Source organism: Solanum tuberosum, unplaced genomic scaffold (assembly GCF_000226075.1).
Source record: "Solanum tuberosum cultivar DM 1-3 516 R44 unplaced genomic scaffold, SolTub_3.0 scf00355, whole genome shotgun sequence".
In the NCBI taxonomy this organism is placed as follows: Eukaryota; Viridiplantae; Streptophyta; class Magnoliopsida; order Solanales; family Solanaceae; genus Solanum; species Solanum tuberosum.
In genome coordinates this window covers 268,361-284,492 of record NW_006239277.1, presented here as the reverse complement: position 1 = coordinate 284,492, position 16,132 = coordinate 268,361, and positions in this window count along the sequence as shown.

The following is a 16,132-nucleotide window of genomic DNA, read 5'->3' as shown; positions in this document are numbered from 1 at the left end:
ATGAAATTAACTTCCTTGGCATGAATGCTGGTAGATTAAGTTGTTAATATGCATGCTGGCTTTTCTGTATTGTTTTAGACCTTAAACGCAGCTTTTACCCGTCCTTAACATACTTGGGATGGAGCAGAAAGACCATTAACACTACCTTGGAAGGTAGCGGGACTATTTCTGATAGTGTGTATGCAGACCGTACCCTTATTTGAATTTTTCAGATTAAGGGACTATAGATGATAACGGGGGAAAACAATCACCAAATTACAAAAACAAAGCGAAACAATCGGTAGCACTGTTACAATAAAAGAGCATTGAATTAGAAAAAAAAAAGTAAAAAAAAGGAACAATACCATTGCTGTGGTTACCGGCACATGCTTGAATTTTTGTACAACAGATAGTGTGTAGCCATTTTCGTAGTTCTAATTTTTAATATCTATCATCATCTGTTTCGGTTACTGCACTATTTAGTTGTTGTTCGTAATTTTTTTTATAGGCTTTACACTGCTTCTCTTATAAGTTATGTTTACTCCACTCTTTTCTTCTTCTTTATACCTGAATTAATTGCTGCACTTGAGCCGAGAGTCTTTCAAAAACGGTCTCTCTACCTCCATGAGAATACCTGATAATTACTGGAGTTCATCTAACAAACTTTGACAAAAGGGGATGAGCCCCGTCTCCTTTTGCTTCTTAATCTGATAACGAGCCCATTGTAGTCCTATAGCTCTTTTCATTAACAAACTCATATTTACTGAATTTTATTAAAAAATAATACTAAAATAGACTTTTTAATTACAAAAATATCACGTGGGCCTTATTTCTCTGTTGACAAAGCATGAAGACTAGACTTCATTGTATTGAAGATAAATAATCAGTCAAAAAAGCAATATATGTACCGTAATAGAAGTAAGTAGGAAATTTATTGAAAATTCTAATGTAATATGAACATAATAGACCACTAAAAGTACAAGCAGATAAATGTGCAAAGAAAAAAAGAAGGTTAATTTCTTTGTCGCCAATAACATGACTTGACTTTATATATTCATTTGATTAAAGATATATTCCTACCCATAAAAAATGGTACGAAAAACTGCCGTAAAACCCAAATTTTTTTGTTAGATTCTTCTTTCCCGTCATCCATAAATTAGGGCCATCTAATCCACTTTTTTCTTTCTTTCTATCTAATTTGTAGCTTCACGGGCTTGTACTTTTAGCTGTCCATTATGTACATAAGTTTTAAATAAAACATCTGAAACTGAAAGACTTTCCAAAATTGTCTATCTATGGAGCCTCTACTATATAAAGACGAATGGCGGGAAAAGACCCACGACACCTTAAAAAAACTACTACTAACAACTCATAAAAGATAGAGTCCTCGGGAAGCAAGGAGACCTCACTCAAAAGCTAACGAGCAGATGAAGTGATCTCAACGGAACTCCTATTGAGGATCTTAAGTACCTGAATCTGCATCATAAAAGATGCAGATCGAATGTTATGAACCAAGTCCAGTCCAATGTGGATACTAATGTCATACAAGTTGTTATTGGGCTGACAAGAGCTATTGGGCCGAGAACAAGCAAAGATGCGTTTAAGGCCTAAAAACAATACAGAAAGAGCAACTTAAACTACCAGCATTCATGCCAAGGGAAGTCACAGTAGAGAATATTAAAACTAGTTCTTTTCTCCTTCTAGAAAGACAAATTACAGGCAGCAATATTAAAAAGCGTGTTCAATGGACAGCCTATTGGAAACAAGATTAAAGCAAAAACAGCTTTTCCCATGGCTAATATTACAGGTTCAGTAAGCTATCAACTCAAAATCTTCTTTTCTTCAATCTGGAGCCATCAAATTCTTCTTCATGCCTCTGTCTAAGGTTACCACCTTCTTGCTCTTTCACATTTCTCATTTGCCTCTCGCCATACTTCCTTCTTTCGCCAATGTGAAGCTCAGGAAATCTACCAGTGTATATCGGCCCATCAAAGTACCCAACGCCATCAGCCCTCTCCTGATGATCTAAAATCTCAACTCTTGGCCTATTGGTTCTAGTAAATACCTGATCAGGTGGACTTCTTCTGCTAGAAAGAGACCTCGGATGCCCGTACTCCTGTACATCATCCACATCCCTCATATCATTCTGACGACTAGCAGTATAAGATGGAGGGTCACACCTTTGAGGAGCTATTGTTTCTTCAGTAAAAGAAGTTCGTGAAGAAGACCTCATTCTATCTTCCCTGTACATAACTGGAGACCTCTGCTGAGATAAATCTTGACGACCATTCAATCCTTCCGTCAATCTCCTTGGAGGAAGGGACCAACTATGGGATCTAACAGGAGATCTCGACCACATTCGAGGGAAAACGCTTCTCTGCATAGCAGTAAACTTTGTATCATTTAATGGATTCCTCCTCCTATTACTAGCAAAGGCACCACCATCTAGTCTACTATCATAGTCATTACGTTCATTTGCAGATTCCCAAACCGCAGCTGTACGTTTATGTCTAAAGTCATAATCAGCTACACCTCCATAGTTTTCAAAATCACTCCCAGAATACCGGCCACGTCCCCAGCCCCAGCCCCTCCCTCTTCCACGCATGAAGTTCCCTCTTGAGCTACCAAATGAACGGTCCTGAAACCTATCTCGTACAAATTTAGGACCATAACCATAGATTTCATCTCTGCAAAAGGCACAGTAATAAAAAGTCAAGAGTTGAGCAGCATTATAAAAACAAATTACAAATCAAACAACAATAAATAAAAGAAAAATCACCTATTCCTTCGTAGATGGAATTTCTCCTCCTCCATATAAGAATACCTCTCTCTTCCACTTCTTGAAGACAGCGACCTACCCGCTGCTACAGGTCTGAAATGACTAGAATATGTCATATTATATATAGGCCTCTGCTCATCATCACCGGTTGTTTCCTTTTTATCTAATAATGCACTTCGCATATTAATGTCTTTATGATGAATTTTTTCAGCTTTCTCATCACAGCCTTTCAAAAAGTCATCATAGGACTTATTTTTTCCTGAATCCATCCCCTCAGCCATTGGGTCTTCTGCAATTGACTGCAACAACAATTCTCGGATCTCACCGTCTTCATATATGTCATCCTCTCTGACACACCCCACACTCTCAGTGTCAACATGTCCCACAAAAACCTGATAACCATCAGAACCATAACATTCTTCTTCTGTACCAGCTGACATACTTATCTTCCCATCATTTGCAACCAAATTATGTGTGTCTTGTGTCTTTTTGTATACCTTGTGATCTTCAATATTCATACTCATGGAAACAGATGCCTCCACTTTATCCATGTCCCCACAACTTACAGACAAATCTGAACAGGTAGAAGAAGAACTCTCCTGAAGCTGCAAAACCCTTCCAACTGATTGGGGCGCAATCACATCTGATCTCATGAAAGGTTCACATTTCATTGGTTCTTCCTCAAGTAATTCCTTAGTTGACAACTCAATAGACTGCAGATTAGCCTCGAATGTTCCACCTGGACGAACCGCAGTTCCAGCATTAGCTTCTTCTACAGGTTCTGACTTTGACTGCAGTACTGAGGAGTTAAACCCTTGTAAAGTACTACCAAGACTAACACGAAGCACATTTGCAGACTTGTGTCGTAGGGAAGGATGTATTGATGAGATGGGAAAATTAAATTCCTGCTCACTAGCTCCAACAACTAGCTTCCCTTTATCAATAACAGAAGCAGAACTAGTAGACAGTTCAACATGCCCTGAATCGGCAGGAAGTTCAAGTTTACTGTGGCTTTCCCCTTGTTTGGAAACAACTTCATTCTTGACAGAAACTTTTGCCGTACCTATAGCTTCCTGGTCAGCTAATTTTTCGTCCAATGCTGGTTTCACTAGATCGTCAACATTTCTTGAAGGATGGATAGGTGCATCAGGATAGAGAAAAGAGTACCTCTTCTTATAAGGAAAAAGAGAGTTACTAGACTGCCGGGCAACAACTCCAGGCTGCAAATACATGATGAAATAGAGTAATATTAAAAAACAAAGCAAGTATTACACAGTTAGACCAATTTTCAACAGAAAATAAGAGATCAGATTGAGACCTCTTTGTTCCCTGAAACTGGCATGATTCCAGAATCAACATTTCTTGAAGGATGGATAGGTGCATGAGGATAGAGCACAGAGTACCTCTTCTTATAAGGAAGAAGAGACAAAGAGTTACTAGACTGCCAGGCAATAAATCCAGGCTGCAGATACATGATGAAATAGAGTAATATTAAAAAACAAAGCAAGTATTACACAGTTAGACCAATTTGCAATAGTAAATAAGAAATCAGATTGAGACCTCTTCGTTCCTGGAAACTGGCATGATTCCAGAATCAGCTAAAGCGAAAGCTTTTCTTTCCATCTCGAGACAATATCAATCAAGCACAACCAAGTCGTAGAACACTCCTCTAGTAGTACCCTGCAACCAGATATGCAAAAATATCAAATACAATACGAAAGAAGAGAAAAAGAACATTCATACTCGAAAAAAAAAACATAAAAGAAGTAAAACAAATATTGTATCTAACAATACAGTACAATATAATGGCTAATGAGTAACAACCATCCAATGAAAAACAAATCAAACAAACTAATTTATTATTAACAACTAACAGGTATCAAACCTCAAAACATTTGATCTAAATTACTGGAAAATCAGCGAAAATCATCAGAATTTACAAAATAGACAGAAAAATCCTAACATTACCAGTAAATTCAACTAGGTTCGGATTGAGGCATAGTTGATTGATTGATTGAACATTTATAGATCCTATATTAGGTAATACAAAACCAATATTTATCACGCATCAGATCGTGTATCAGGTAAATTCAACTAGGTTCGGATTGAGGCATAGTTGATTGATTGATTTAACATATATAGATCCTATATCAGGTAACACAAAACTAATATTTATCACGCATCAGATCGTATATCAGGTAAATTCAACTAGGTTTGGATTGAGGCATAGTTGATTGATTGATTAAACATATATAGATCCTATATCAGGTAACACACAACCAATATTTATCACGCATCAAATCATATATCAGGTAAGAATCCAAAAATTCAAGAACAAAAAACAAAACTTCACTTGAAACAAAACATCAAAAACACCCCAAATAAAAAGGAACAATTAAATGGCACACACACACATATATATATATAGGAATCAAATGAGAACCTTTTTCTCTGTTCTTGATTAGCAAAAAGAGTATTGAATGAGCAAAAAATGAGTGAAAAAAACATAGACAAAAAAAGGAAGAAAAGAGTTTACTTGCTGAATTTTGTTTGATGTTTCCTTTTAGTATAATGTCAGATAATTCTTCTTATTTATATATAAAAATCCTAGTTAGGGTTTGTAAAGAATCTTATAGATATTCTTACCAAATTTATCATTGAACATTAATTAATTATCCAGATAAGTCTTTTCAAGCAAATATTAATTTTGTCTTCTCTATGATGCTTATATGAGAGGAACAAAATGAAATCCAAGGGCAAAAGTTGAATAGATATGGGCTAAGCGTAATTCATTTACTTTTTGTCGATGACTCCTTTATATTTTGTTCAATTAACAATCAAAATGCAGGTTGTGCTGCCGATATTTTAAGGAAATATAATCGAAGCTCTGGATAAGTGGTTAATCTAGATAAATCAGCAATCTGTTTTAGTAAAAATGTGAGAGAGGAGGAGAAATTTGAGATATCGTTTTTTATTGGACAACGATAAATAAATGACATGGCTTTGTATTTGTGGTTACCGGTTGTTGTGGGACGTTTCAAGAAAAGATGCTAGAGTTTATAAAGGAGAGAGTCAAGACAAAAATAAAAGGATGGAAGGCTAAATTTTTCAAGTATTGCAGGAAAAGAGATTGTGATTAAGTTTGTACTAGCAACGATTCTTACATATGCTTTGTCTTGTTTCCAACTCCGTGATGGTCTATATAAGGAATTTACAACCCTCTTTTCAAATTACTGGTGGGGAGAAATAAAGGAGAAAAGAAAGATACATTTTGAGAACTTGGTAAGAAACAACAAAGTTTAAATAGTATTTTCAAAACTAGAAACTTAAAACCAGTAAAAATACATTTTTCTCAAAGAAAAAAATCGTCCACTGAATGCACAGTGTGTCCTTAAGGAAATTATTCCCCTCAAGTACCCGAGGTTAATGAAATATATCCTCCCAAGATAGAACGACCTTACTCACCGGTGTATCGGTACCTAAAATCACGGTGTCAGTGAACCACACAACGGCAATAAAGTACACTTAGAATACTAGATTTAGTAATAGGAGAAGAAGAAGTCTAGAAATTCGTAATTGAAAAATAAGACAAAATCCCTCTATTTATAGACAACAAAGTAGGGGTGTACAAAACCGAACCAAACCGCAAACCCGACTAGTGGTTTGGTATTGAAAAAAAAACCCGACTATATTTGGGTTGGTTTGGTTTCAACTAAAAAAAACCAACCCGAGACCAAACCAACCCGATATTATATATATAATTTTAAAATTTTATTTCATACGTAAAAATATTTACTTTGATATAATTTTAAATATTTCTTATACTTTTTCATAGTTTTTATCTTTTAATATATAATATATTATTTCACTAGTAAAAATATCTGCGCTTCGCACGGGAATTTAATATCACGAAATTTATAAAATAATACTTAAAATCTATCAGGCATTAAAACTAAAACACTATATTATCTTACATACAAGATTACGTAGTAACAAACATTAATAATGTAAAGGAAAATGAAAATCATTACATCTTATCATTTAGCCTTAATAACATAAGCATAAATTATAAATTAATGATTGTAAAAATACATACCAGGATCTGTAACATAAGCAATAGTGTCAGTGAGCCACTCAACATGAGCAAAGTATACAAATATTTAATTGTGAAGAAGAAGAGGAGGAGGAGGTTCCGAATTTTTATTGTGCTAAAATGAGAGGAAATCCCTCTATTTATGGACAACAAAGGGTAGTGTGAACAAATATTTATTATGCCTTATCAGAAAGGTTATAACTATTTGGAAAAGTTACAACCCTTCGGAAAAGGTCACAACCTTTCATAAAAGTCATAACTTTTCATAAAAGGCGCAACTCTTCATAAAAGTCGCAACTCTTCATAAAAGTCACAACTTTTCATTAAAGTCGTAACTCTTCATTAAAATCGCAATTTTTCATTAAAATCGCAATTTTTCATTAAAGTCGCAACTTTTCATAAAAGTCGCAACTTTTCATAAAAGTTACAACTTTTCATGAAAGGGAAGGCTAATTTTGTAAATAAATTAATTAAAAGGGAATTCTGGTTTGTGGTGGAGCCACGTATGCGGGCCTAAGGTTCTCTTTTATATATATATATATATATATATGATGTTTGAAAGTTAAAATTCTTAGTGGTCCAATAAAGACTATAGTCAATAGATGTTGGTAATTATAATAAAGCTTAAATCAAAATCAAATTAATTCTAATGCAAAAAGAAAATCAATTAAACACTAAGAATGACAATAATATTGAATATTTGTTCTTTAGTTTTACATAGGTAGACAATTAAAATACATAATCTAATTTTAATTTCCTTTAATATTTAGTCATGTAACTAATACTTATTAAACTTATTTTAGCATGATTTAGTACTTTTAAATGATAATCCTTTTTATTATGACTTATCAATTTGCAATATTTATTTTATATGATTTCATTATTAGTATTTTTTATTGAATATGTTAGTGTCATCACTAATCTCATATTTTATGTTATTTTCTTAAGAAACACCTTAGATAGTTGTATTTTGGTAGGACTAAAGAAATATTTGAAATACAAGTAAATTATATGTTTGTATAAATACTTTACCGAAAAAAACTCAAAAATCCAAAAAACTAGAAAAAATCCGAGGTTGAAAAACCCAAGTTTTATTGGTTTGGTTTATAAATTCAAAAATTCGACACAAATGGTTTGGTTTGATATTTGGAAAACCCGAACCAACCCAGCCATGTACACCCCTACAACAAAGGATAATGTGAATGGGTGTTTATTGTGCCTTATCAAAAAGATCACCACCCTTTGGAAAAATCACAACTCTACAGTAAAGTCACTACTTTTCAGAAAAGTCACAACTCTTCAGAAAAGTCACAACTATTCGGAAAAGTCACTGATGTCTCCGGATTGAAGAAAAGAAGATTTTGAACTTGTAATATTAGCAGTTGCTATGGGAAACACTGTTTCTACATTATTTTTGTTGTTGAAAAAGATTTAATAGCTCATCAAACCTTGAATCTATGCATTAATACATGTTTTTGCTTCAATCTTGTTGTTAGTAGGCTGTCCAAGGAACACGATTCTTAGAGCCGCACTGTCTATCATGAGAACCAATATCATTGAGAACTAATCTTGATTTGCGTCATGTAGGTTCACTAAAGGGGTTTAGGGAGTTTTTTCTAAAATCGCTACCTTTGGAGCGTTTGTTAAATTCAGGACTCCACCATTGATACAAGCTCCATAGGAGCATCTTTCATAATGTGGATCAACTTAGAGAAAATGAAAACCATTTTTTATTGAAGACGTCAGTATGTATTTATATACAATGATGTGGCTAAACTAACTAACCTACTCAACTAATTAGTTATGTAACAAACTAACAGAATCAACAACTAACATGCTGACTCAGCATATAATTAGGCAGTAGCTAAGATCTTAACACCCCCCCTCAAGTTGGAAGTGTACTTCTTACATCCAACTTGTTAAGAATAGCTGAGTGTTTAATTCATGTCAATGCTTTGGTCAAGACATCTGCGAGTTGGTCTGAAGTAGTGACATGATGCAGAGTCATGAGGCCATCATGGAGCTTGTCCCTTACAAAGTGACAATCTACTTCTATGTGTTTGGTTCTTTCGTGGAACACGGGGTTCCTGGCAATGTGAAGAGCTGACTGACTGTCACAGAATACTGCATAAGGTGTTGAGGTCGGCACTACAAGTTCCTCAAAGAGTCTGTTCAACCACACTAGTTCACCAACAACCTTCCGCAAAGACCTGTACTCTGCTTCAGCTGAGGATAATGACACAGTTTCTTGTTTCTTGGATTTCCAGCTGATTGGAGTGTTTCCCAGCAGCACAATGTACCCTGAGACTGATCTCCTAGAGTCTGGGCATGCTGCCCAGTCAGAATCACAGTAAGCTCTTACTGTGCAGTCATGACTGTTGGACATAAAAATCCCAAGTGTGGGATCCCTTTTGATGTACCTTAGTAGATGAAAAGCTGTATGTAAATGAGGTTCTCTGGGATCTTGTAGAAACTGGCTTAGATGTTGCACTGCATAGGATATATCCAACCTTGTGTTAGTGAGAAAATTCAGCTTCCCCACCAATTTTCTATAAAAAGTAGGATCTGATAGGACAGTCCCCTCTTTGGCCTTTAACTTCACAGTTGGATCAAGGGGGGAAGAAGAACTAGGACAATGCAAGCAATCAAAATCTTTCAAAAGGTCTAGAGCAAACTTTCTCTGGGAAATCAGAACCCCATCCTTTTTGTATAACACCTCAAGGCCTAAGAAGTAATGCAACCTTCCCAAATCTTTGATTTTAAATTGGTCATGTAAGAACCTCTTGAGTGAATCTATTTCTGCAGAGTCAGTTCCTGTGAGGATAACATCATCCACATATACAGCCACAAATACAGTTGAGTTGGTGGACTTCTTGTAAAATAGGGAGTAATCATTAACAGAATGAGTGTAGCCTCTAGAATACAAGGCAGCAGTCAACTTTTCATACCATTGTCTGCTGGCTTGTTTAAGGCCGTAGAGTGATTTATTTAGTCTGCAAACCAGACCTGGTGCATCAACCATTAAATTAACCACCGATGTGGGACTTTTGTCATTCTTTAACACCCCACCTCACGCCCAGTGCTTAGCATCTGGTGCGTGGGCAATTTTGATTTTGGGGGCCCCAACATCGGGTGAGACGGGCCCTGCTCTGATACCATGTCAAATTCAGGACTCCACCATTGATACAAGCTCCATAGGAGCATCTTTCATAATGTGGATCAATTTAGAGAGAATGAAAACTGTTGTTTATTGAAGACGTCAGTATGTATTTATATACAATGATGTGGCTAAACTAACTAACCTACTCAACTAATTAGTTATGTAACAAACTAACAGAATCAACAACTAACATGATGACTCAACATATAATTAGGCAGTAGCTAAGATCTTAACAGGGAGTATAGTGTGTATGCATATCGTACTCATGTCTTGATAGATAGAAAGACTTTTCTGATAGACTTGGCTCAAGAAAAGCGTAGTAAAATATTAAAAACATGATATAACATTCTCAAAGGGACAATAACTACAAACATATTATATTCTAATTTGTGTCTTCCGATCAAAGGTACGCAAGTATATAGAAGTGGTTTGGTTAATTTGTACCATGCATTAGAGGTTGGAATATTATTAGTATGTTCATTTCTTTGTATACCCAAAATACCTTTATGCATTGTTTCTGCGACTTATATTGTTATTTTATTTATTATATTTTAAGTTACTAGATTCTAAATAAATAATTTACGGAAAATGGTCATATTTGTCCCTATACTCTTAGAAAAGGGTTATATTTGCCCTTCGTCATATTTTTTTGATATATTTACCCCTACCATCTAACTCTAGGTACATATTTACCCTTGAACAGTTAAGTCTCATATCCCCACTTTTATCTATCATATGTGGCATCTACTTGGCATGCCTACATGGATATATATCATTTCACTTAATATTTCATCTTAATTTAATTATTATAATTTATACCCAATCCCAAATATTTTACCTACCGATTTAACCCATAAAATGTCAATGCATTTCATTGTCACTTCCCCAAAGAAAAGCACGACAAAGAAAGAATTAGGCTGGAACACAGTAAATTATATTATGATAATGACTTCTTTAGTACAACTATTAAATCTGCTAACAATGGTCTCAAATTTTAGATAGGAAATAGTCAATGTTATTACGCTTACGGTTTAACGATTTGCTAAATTTTGGAGTAAAGTAATCAATGTCATTATCCAGATTTGTAATATAATAAGAACAAGAAACATGATTTTCTTATCTCTTTTCATTTGACAGGCAATGAGACCAAGAAAACAGTCAGATACACTCAAATAATTCCCCACACAATGAAATCCAGTCCTTTTTACACAATCAACACTCAAATATTCCTTCAAAAAAACTTCCACCATAACTCTAGGCATAACAGTTAACAGCATTCTTCCCCCGACTGATTTCATCACCTCATAAACACGAACATTCAAATTTTCAAGTATTTTTTTAGGTAAAAGGCAACTCTATCAACACACTCAACATCCTCAATTTTCATCCCACAGAATGTTATGAACACCATAACTCTCAATATAACTTTGAAATCAAGAACGAATAACAGAGGACTCAACAGAAGTAACAACAAAGCTCTTAATATACTGCCACCTTAAAAAAACAATTAACATGAAATACGAAAAAAAATCAAATCTAAGTAAGGTAGATTGAATGTCGAAAACCCCAGTTTCAGGATTGGGGGTTTAGGGGTTAAATGAGTGGGTAAAATATTTGGAATTGGGTACAAATTATAATTAAATTAGGATGAAATATTAAGTGGAATAAATATATATCCATGTAGGCATGCCATGCAGATGCCACATAGGATGATAAAAGATGGGGATATGGGACTTAACCGTTCGAGGGCAAATACGTGTCTAAAGTTAGATGGCAGGGATAAATATATCAAAAAAGTATAACGAAGGGTAAATATAATCCTTTTCTAAAAGTACAGGGGCATATATGACCCTTTTTCGAATAATTTATATATATGTAATGAATTTCTTTAAACAAATACCAAATTGGACTAAAACTATTAAGTTTTGACCGAACTCGTAACCTATACTTTAGCTCCATCTCTACTTGCATGCATGTCGATTAATTCAACGAGGTATCTTACCTCTCACTAATTGAGAAACCGAATTGTTTTGTTTATTAAAGTGTGAATAGATTGAAAAATATGACTTGTCTTTAAATATAAACTAATAATATTCCTTAACAGTATATCACTACTACTAGATAGGAGGACACCCACAAAGAAATAATTATTACAATGGGAATGTATCTTCCCGGAAATGAGCGGTCTTATCTCTTCCATTACTGCATTCTTTGCTGCTTTCAAAGTTTCAAGAGCCAAATGAAGATTTGTAGACAAAAAAAAAGTTGATTGAGACACAAGATAATAGGGCGAGCAACCGACTTTAGCTACTTTTCAGCCTCTTCCAACTTCAAGCTTCTAGGAATCCTACGAGTAAAACTATTCATATATATGTAATGAATTTCTTAAAACAAATACCAAATTGGACTAAAACTATTAAGTTTGACCGAACTCGTAACCTATACTTTAGCTCCATCTCTACTTGCAGGCTTGTCGATTAATTCAACGAGGTATCTTACCTTTCACCAATTGAGAAACTGAATTATTTTGTTTATTAAAGTCTGAATCAATTGAAAAATATGACATATTTTTAAATATAAGCTAATAATATGACAACAGTTCCACAGGCACCATTGAATCTGAAAAGAAATTACATAGCCAGACAACCCTTACATTCTCACAAAAATGAGAATATCTCTCTGTTATGAAGTCGTATGGATGAATAGTTTAATGTATTGGAAACTAGATTCGTAGACCTTAGATTTGATAGGTTGTGGTCCCTCTAACTCTTTATTGATTCGGAGAAAAGTTTCAAGACATTTGATCCAAATTTCAAAGAATTAATTTCTTGAAGTAACTTACTATAACTTTTCCCAACTTTTATTTTGCAACTCACCTGACTTCAAAACATAAAATACGACTATTGAACAATTAAAACATGTCATACCACATCCTTCTTTAACTTATTAATCACTCTTAGTCTTGTCCTGAAGGTACGATTTAATTTAAACATTCCGAAAGGGCGAAGTGTGACATGTTTTAATGTAGTTTATTAATTTACTATCTGATTATCGGTTAACCTGTTAAAAACTCCTCAAACCATTAAAGATCTATAATCCAGTATGAAAATTAATGAGAATAATTATCAAAACCGCTAAATCAATAAGCCATTACCAACAAATCAATGACTTTTTTTAGTTTGGATTATTGATTTCAGTTTGATTTTAAACAACCTTAATTTGGAGGGAAGTATTCAAGGAGGAGCATTTTAGACAAGACAAAGTTAATGATTTGTTATTGTCCTATCCAATTGTTAGCTCCACACAGATTGGTGGAGTGGACCATGAACTAAACGACCATTGCTAGAAAGGACTATCAGAATAATCCTAAAATATAACTATCACTTGAGAAATCGCTTCCTTCTATGTAAAATTAATCTTCGGTGATAAATTTGTGAGCAATCTCTTCCAGATTCTCTATATATGTATGTTTGTTAACACTATAAATTTTTTAATAGAATGATAAGAATATTCATATATTATAAGTTTGATATATCCTTATCGTTCACCTTATTAGTATCTGAATGAATGAATTTGAACGGAAATATCTTAAATAAGATGAAATTGAGAATTTGTCATTGTATCCCGTCATTGTTGGTTTCATGCAGATTGTGGAATGAACTAATTAAACGATCATTGCTAAACAGAAAATGTAGACTAACCCTAAAAATAACTATCACTCGAAAAATCACTTTCTTTTCTGATTTTCATAAAATTAACTTGATAATGAATTTGTAAGAAATATTTTCTTCCAAATTCTTTTACTCTTTGTTAACATCATAAATTCTTTATTAGAATGACAAGTAATATTGGTATATAATAAGTTTGACATTGGAGATGATGTCATATATCGCATTGGGACAACATTGATGAAATGGAGGTTTGCCTCTGGAGTCTTGTGTGTTAAGAAGGTATCACCTAAACTTAAATGTAAGTTCTACAGAGTGATGCTTAGACCGTCCTTGTTGTATGGAGTAGAGTGTTGGCCAATCAAGAACTCACATGTTCGGCATATTGCAGATATAAGGATATTGTTGATATATATGGATGTGTGGGCATACTAGGAGTGACAAGATTAGGAATGAGGTCATCCGGGAGAAGGTGGGAGTGACCTCTCTATAGGGGACAAGATGAGGGAAGTGAGACTTAGATGGTTTGGACATGTGCAGACAAGGGACGCTGACGCCCAGTGAGGAGGTGAAAGGGGCAGAGTGCTAGGGATAGGCCGAAAAGATATTGATGTCTATTCTTTCTTACACACCTTATTAGATATCTAGAGGGAAGAATTCAATGAGAAGCATCATAGACAAAATAAAATTAATATTTGTTGTTGTTTCATTCAATTGTTACCATAACTAAACAATCATTGCTAGAAAAGACTAACAAGCTAACCTTAAAACTAATGATCAATGACAAATTTGGTAAGTATCTCTTTCAGATTTTCTACAAACCCTAACTAGGATTTATATATATATATGTAAGAAAAATTATCCCACATTATACTAAAAGGAAACCACACTACAAAATTCAAGAGGTAAAGTTTTTTCACTCATTCAATACTCTTTTTGCTGTCTAAGAAAAGAGAAAAAGGTTCTCATTTGTTTCCTACATATATATATATCTGTGTGCTATTTAATTGTTCCTATTTTTGGTGTGTTTTTGATGTTTCTTTTCAGGTAAAGTTTTGTTTTTTTATTTTGAAGTTTAGGATTTTGTGGAAATTGATTTAGATTTTAGACTATTTGACTTCTTTTATATCATGTGTGTGATCAATTTTGTTTCCTTTATGCAGAAAGAAGAACTGGATGGTTGGATCTATATATGTTCAATCAATCAACTGTGCCTCAATCCGAAACGAGTGAATTTACTAGTAAAGGTAGGATTTTTCTTTCTATTTTGCAGAATTCTTATGATTTTCCAGTAATTTATGTCAAGTGGTTTGATGGTCGAAACCTGTTAGTTCTTGATAGTAAACTAGTCTTTTTGATTGTTCCTTTTTTGGAGGGTGGGGGTGTTTTTGATGTTTTTTTCAGGTAAAGTTTTGTTTTTTATTCTTGAATTTTTGGATTTTTACCTAATATAGGATCTGATGAGTGATAAATATTGGTTTTGTTGTTACCTGATATAGGGTCTGATGAGTGACAAATATTGGATTTTTGATATGGAGTTTTATAGAGATTCATTAGATTTTGGACCATTTGACTGTCTTCCTATATATGGGTGTGGGGGGGTCATGTGTGTGGTAGGGGTGGGAGATCACTATTTGAATGTTCTGTTTCTCGTCTTTTGTATTGTACTGATATTTTGGCATATCTGGTTTCAGGGTGTTATTAGTAGAGTGTGATCTAGTGTTTCAGCTGTGTTCTACGACTTGATTGATATCATCTCGAGATGAAAAGAAAAGCTTTAGCTTTAGCTGATTCTAGAATCATGCCAGTTTCTGGGAACAAAGAGGTCTCAATCTGATTTCTTATTTCCTGTTGAAAATTGATTTAACTGTGTAATACTTGCTTTGTGTTTTAATAACTCTATTTCATCATGTATTTGCAGCCTGGAGTTCTTGCCCGACAGTCTAGTAACTCTTCCTCTCTTCTTCCTATTGAGAAGATGTTGTATCTTCGTGCACCTATCCAGCCTGAACGCTCATTTCCTAATGAAAATGAATCCAAGACTAAAGATGTCGTTCCTGTTGACAATGCAAGTCAAATTGATCTGTTACGTAAGACACCTAATTCAGTAGACAGCAAGCCACTTATTAGTTCTGCTTCTGTTATTGGAGCTAGTAAGAAAGAATTTAGTTTTCCCATCTCATCAATACATCCTAGACTACGGTACAAGCCTGCAAATGTTCTTCGTCATAGTCTTGGTAGTACTTTACGAGGGTTTGACTCATTGGATAAAGTAGACTTCAACATGGTTAGTCCAAATTCAAGTTTGTTGAAAAATCAGGCATTGGATAGAAACATGAACTCCCCTACTCGTAGAACTGTTGAGTCAGAACCTGTTGTAGAAACCTTGGTACAAGTTAATGCTGGAACTGCGGTTTGTCCAGTTGGAACATTTGAGGCTAATGTAGTAAAAA